Here is a 5099-nt window from a genome sequence, read left to right as displayed (position 1 = left end):
AGAGCGAGTGCAGGGACAAACGTCGCCTGGCACTCAGGGCCCTTCTAGAGCTCATTGAGGAGCCCTCCATGGTGAGAAGGGGGCAGCAGCTGAGGCTGAGCTGGGAAATGCAGTCGCTTGGGCTTGGCAGGGCTTTGGCTGCTGGGGCAGCTGCTCCCAGCTCTTCTGCCTCCCAGTTCAGCTGCCCGAGTGCTTCGGGACAGGCCTTTGGCCTCTGGGCCTTGCGGCAGCAGGATGGCGTTTCACAAACTTGTGCTCCTCACAGACCAAAAAAATGTGGAGCCTGACTGAAAGCCTTGTGGAATTCCTGTGGGATGCAGATGGAGAGATAGTTTTCATGACAGTCATGCTCCTCAGCTTTATCATTTTGGACAATGACATGCTGATGCCTGGTCCCATCACAATGCAGCTGCTTGAGGCGCTCCTGCCACTCTTTGACCACGTAAGGCTCACTGCTCCCAGCCACAGCCACTGGGTGCTGTCCGGACACTTTGTGCCCTGTGGATTTGCAGGCCTGTGCCAAGCTGAGCCCTGTGCAGCCAATGCTGAGGTCTTTTGTTCTTCCTTCCATACAGAACAATTGGCAGGTTCAGCTGATCTCCATACTGCTTTTCCGAACATTGCTGACTCTTCCACAGGAAAAGGAAAAAAAGGCCCTGAAGACAGCCCTGCGCCAGAGCCTGCTGCCCCTCTTCTTCCACTGCCATGATGAGAAGCGGCTTGTGGCACAGGTGAGGACTTGTGGGCTGCTGCTGTCCCCCTGGCAGGGGGCTCGGCTGTCTCCTGCCCTGTGCCTGCTGGACTGCAGCCTCCTCCAGGCCATGGCACAGGGACGTGGGTCCTGTGCCCTGCGCTGTGGGGCCATCTCCGCATCTCTGCTGCTCTCCAGGCTTCTCAGGAAACGCTGCTTGGTGTGGCCGAGTTCCTGAAGAGAAGGGATCTTGAAAGACTGGTGAAAAGGCAGAATCTGTGGAAGTTCAGTGAGTGTCTGGTGAGGACAGCCTGCGAGCCCCAGCCTCAGCCCGGAGAAGCCCCCCAAGCGCGGTGCTCAATGTGCAGGGCTGGCAGCTGTGCCCTGGCCCGGTGCTGCACGCAGAGGCCGCGCGGGCTCTTCTCCAGGCTCCCGTGGGCCCGAGCCGGGTGCCCATGGAGCCCCAGCCCGGCGGGGCTGCGGGGCGGCACCACGGCTCCCCGGGCAGCAGCCGGCCCTCTGCCCCCTCCCCTCGGGAGCCCTTGGCCAGCGGCTGCTGGCCGCGCCTCAGGGCTGTGCGGGCAGGGGAGGCCGGGGCTGGGCGCAGGCAGCGCCGGGCCCAGGGGCTGAGCCCGCGCCAACCCTTCCGTCCTGCCGCTCTCTGCAGCTGGCAGAGGACAGGAGCCGAGCGGCCGAGCACCTGCGCCGGGCCCTGCACTACCTGCAGAGCCCAGGGGAGTCCCTGCGAGAGGCGGCCGTCAGGTTCATGATGAGCCACGAGCCCGGGCTGCCCCTCCCCTCCCCGGCCCGCCGCAGCTCGGCCCCAGCCCCGCCTGCTGCCCTGGCAGCGCCAGCCGTGCCCTGGGGCGCCGTGGAGCCCCGCCTGGCCTGGGCATTGCTGCTGCCGCCCTCTGGCAGCCGTGCCCTGGGGCGGCAGCGTGCGGCAAGGGCCGGGCTGAGCCCTGCCGGGCCAGCAGCCCGTGTGGCCACAGCGCCGGCAGCGCCGCTGGCAGGGAGCTGTGCCGCTGGGGCCGTGACAGGCTCTGTGTTCACAGGCATGGCCGGGCGGCGCCTGAGGGGGCAGCGGCAAGAGTTGCAGCTGATCTGCACTGGTGAGTGAGGGCAGCGGGCTGACAGCGGGGCCTGCCGGGGCAGCTGCAAGCCCTGCCCCGGCTGCAGAGGGCTCTGCTCCTTGTGCGGACATGGGGCGGCGTGAGCAGAGCACACAGAGATTTCAGGGCCACCTTGGGGATCCGTGGCCAGCAGCTTCGGGCCGGTGCCCTTGGTCCCTGCTCCCTCCTGGCCATGGCAAGAGCCGGCTGGGATGGCCCTGGCAGGGGGCTCTCCTCGGCTCCCTGCAGATCCGGGATCTGACCGTGGCTCTGTCCCCCTCTCTTGCAGCCCTTGAACTTCTGACCAAGGACATCAGCAGTACCGTGTTGGACGTGGCACTAGAAACACTGTATGGCCTCCAGGCACTGCAGAGTGAGCGATATTCCCTCTTCCAGAGGCTGCAAGATCAGCTCCGCAGGACATGGAGGACACGGCCTCGTCTGTCGGGGCTCGGCTGGCTGCGCTGCTGCAGCTCTGCAGAGAGCTGATGCCAGAGGCCCTGTCTGCTGGGGCCACCTGAGCCAGCGGGAATTTTCCATTTCTTCAAGATTGTTCTTTTCTTCTTTTTGTTTTTTTTGTCTTTAGTATATGAATATAAAGTGTGTTATAATACACAGACTCCCAGGAGCTTTCTTTTGCTACCCAGGGTCTGCAGGGCATAGGAGAAGAGGGGGAGAAAGGTACCTTGGCTCAGCCAGCTGCCCAGGCGTGCAGTGGTCAAGGGAAAATGGCCAGAAGCCCCTTGTCCTGTGGTGGTACTGCTGAAGCCTTTGTGCTGGTGACAGAGCGGGTGGGCAGGGGCCGGGGCTGCAGGGATCCCTGCCAGAGCAGTGCCTGGAGATGGCCACAAGCCCTGTGCCAGGCAGGAACCACCCTCTGTATCCTCCTGCCCGTGTGCTGCTGGCTGCCTTGCTGAGGGCTCCCAGGTGCCTCTGGATGGGGCTGCTCTGGAGCTGCTGTGGGGCTGCGGCGCTGCTGCCGGGCAGCTTGGCCGAGCTGGGGCAGCCCCTGAGGGGCTGGGGCACTGGCAAGCCCTGAGCAATGGGCTGTCAGAGGCCACAAGCAGCTCCCTGGCAGCCGCCTTGTTCCTGCCAGAGCTGACTTGCAAGAGGGATCCTGGGCACTCTGGAACTAACAGCATCAGTGTTGTTGGAAACCCAAATGCAGGGAAATCTCAGATCTTTGGACCTGTAAGCCAAGGCTTAAAATTAAACACAGGATTTGATCGGGGATCTTGGAAAGGGCTTCCAAATTTAGGTGCCAGAAGCAAGAATGCAGATTCATAGTATAAAACAGAGATTCCTTAAACTAAGTTGAGGAAAGTTTAGCATTTTAGTGTTTAAGGTATAGAAAAAGTAAAAGTAAATTGATTGCTGCTTGAATAATGACCTAGTCATGCTTCTCATTTCTAACATTATTGTACTGTTTACTGTATAGTACTCTCCCCAGGGGCAGAGCCCGCGCCGAGCCTTCCCTGCCGGCACTCCCCGCAGTGCTGCAGGACGAGAGCCCAGCGGCCGAGCACCTGCGCTGGGCCCTGCCGCACCTGCAGAGCCCACAGAGGCCCCTGCGAGAGGCGGCCGTCAGGTCCATGGGTGAGCCGGCAGCCCCGCGCCCCTCCCTGCCCCCGGCCCGGCTGCTGCCCCGGCTACAGCGGGAGCCGCGCCCGGGCCGCTGCAGCCCCGCCCGCCCTGGGCATTGCTGCCGCCGCCCTCCCGCAGCCGTGCCCTCTGGATGGGGCGGCAGCGCGCGGCAGGGCCCGGCAGCAGCCCTGCCCGCCAGGAGGGCGTGCGGCTGCAGGGCTGGCAGAGCCCGTGTCGGGCAGCTGTGCCGCCTGGCGCCGCCACATGCTCTGTCTTGCCAGGGGTGGCCGGAGTGCTCGTGATGGGGCAGCAGGAGGAGCTCCGGGTCCTCACTGAGGGTGAGTCAGGGCAGCCGCGTGGCAGCGAGCACCGCCGGGGGCAGCTGCACATCCCGGCTCCGCAGCTACAATCCGTGCCCGGGCTGCGCAGGGCTCTGCTGCCTGTGCGGACCAGGGGTGGCAGGGGCACAGCCCGGAGAACTTTCGGGGACACGGGGGGGATCCGTGGCCAGCACCTTCCGGCCGAAGCCCTTGTCTGCTGCTCCCTCCTGGCCATGGCAAGAGCGGGCTGGGATGGCCCTGGCAGGAGGCTTTCCTTGGATTCCCTCAATCTGGCCTCTGACCTTGGCTCTGTTCCACTCTTCCAGCTCCTCAAGCCCTGAAGGAAGATGAGAATCCATCATGCATGAGCAAACTACTTTCGATGACCTTTGAAAGAAGATGTGCACGACTTTGTTCATCTGCTGGGTGAGATGTACCAGCATCCATCGGCGATTTCCAGTGCCCATTGAAGATGGGAGCACCTGCAGAGCAGAAGTGACCAGCTGGAGCTCCACGCACGGCTCTGGCTGCTCACAGCTGAGCCTGTGTGAAGCTCCAGCAGCTCCTGCCATCCCCCTGTTGGCAGCTCCCTCCCCGCAGCCCTCAGGCCCCGCCCATCCCCTTTTCTGCCTCCCAGCTCACCCCTTACCTTCGCTTTCCCTTAATAAATTGTGTTTTTCACTTGACCCGCGTCTCCGTGGAGCTGAAGCGGTGCAAAACCTGAGCCCGGGGACATGCAGGGCCCTGCTGCCCTTCTCCTGCCTGCTGTGTTCCGGGCACGGACAGAGAGGAACAAGGGCAGCTCAGGCTGCAAAGGTGCCTGTGCCGCTGCTCCAGGGCCATTTCCAGGCAATCAGAGCGTTTGTCGCTGATGACTCATCAGTTGCCAGGAGCGCAATTTGGGGCGGGGGGAGGTGACCCCGGCAATGGGGATGGGGCGTGCGGGGGCAGCCGGGGCCGCACTGGTGGCACTGGGGGTGCTCGGAGCCCCCCCGGCCGCGGGGGGAGGGGAGGGCGCGGTGAGAAGGGGGCAGGGCCCCAAATTAACCCAAAGGGGGGTCGGGACCCCCAAAGGGAGCAGGAGGTGCCTGGAACCCGCAAAACCAAGCACGGGGGAGGGGATTGGGGACTGGGGGAACGATGGGGAAGGGCGGGAGCGCGGAGGGAAGAGGGGGATGGGACCCCCAAATAGGATATGGCCAACTTGATGTGGCTGCCTTCAGACGTGCTTGGCAGCCAAAGGCAGCCAAAGCTTTTTCCCAGTCCGTGTCATTCCAGTCTGTGCAATCCCAGTCTGTGCAATCCCAGTCCATAAAATCTCAACCCAGTTTATCCCAGTCCTGATCTGTATGGTCCCATTCCAAATGGTCCAAGCCGATATTTGATCCCTGA

The sequence above is a fragment of the Melospiza melodia genome, unplaced genomic scaffold, assembly GCF_035770615.1.
Source record: "Melospiza melodia melodia isolate bMelMel2 unplaced genomic scaffold, bMelMel2.pri scaffold_55, whole genome shotgun sequence".
Lineage (NCBI taxonomy): Eukaryota > Metazoa > Chordata > Aves > Passeriformes > Passerellidae > Melospiza > Melospiza melodia.
This window is presented reverse-complemented; position numbering follows the sequence as displayed.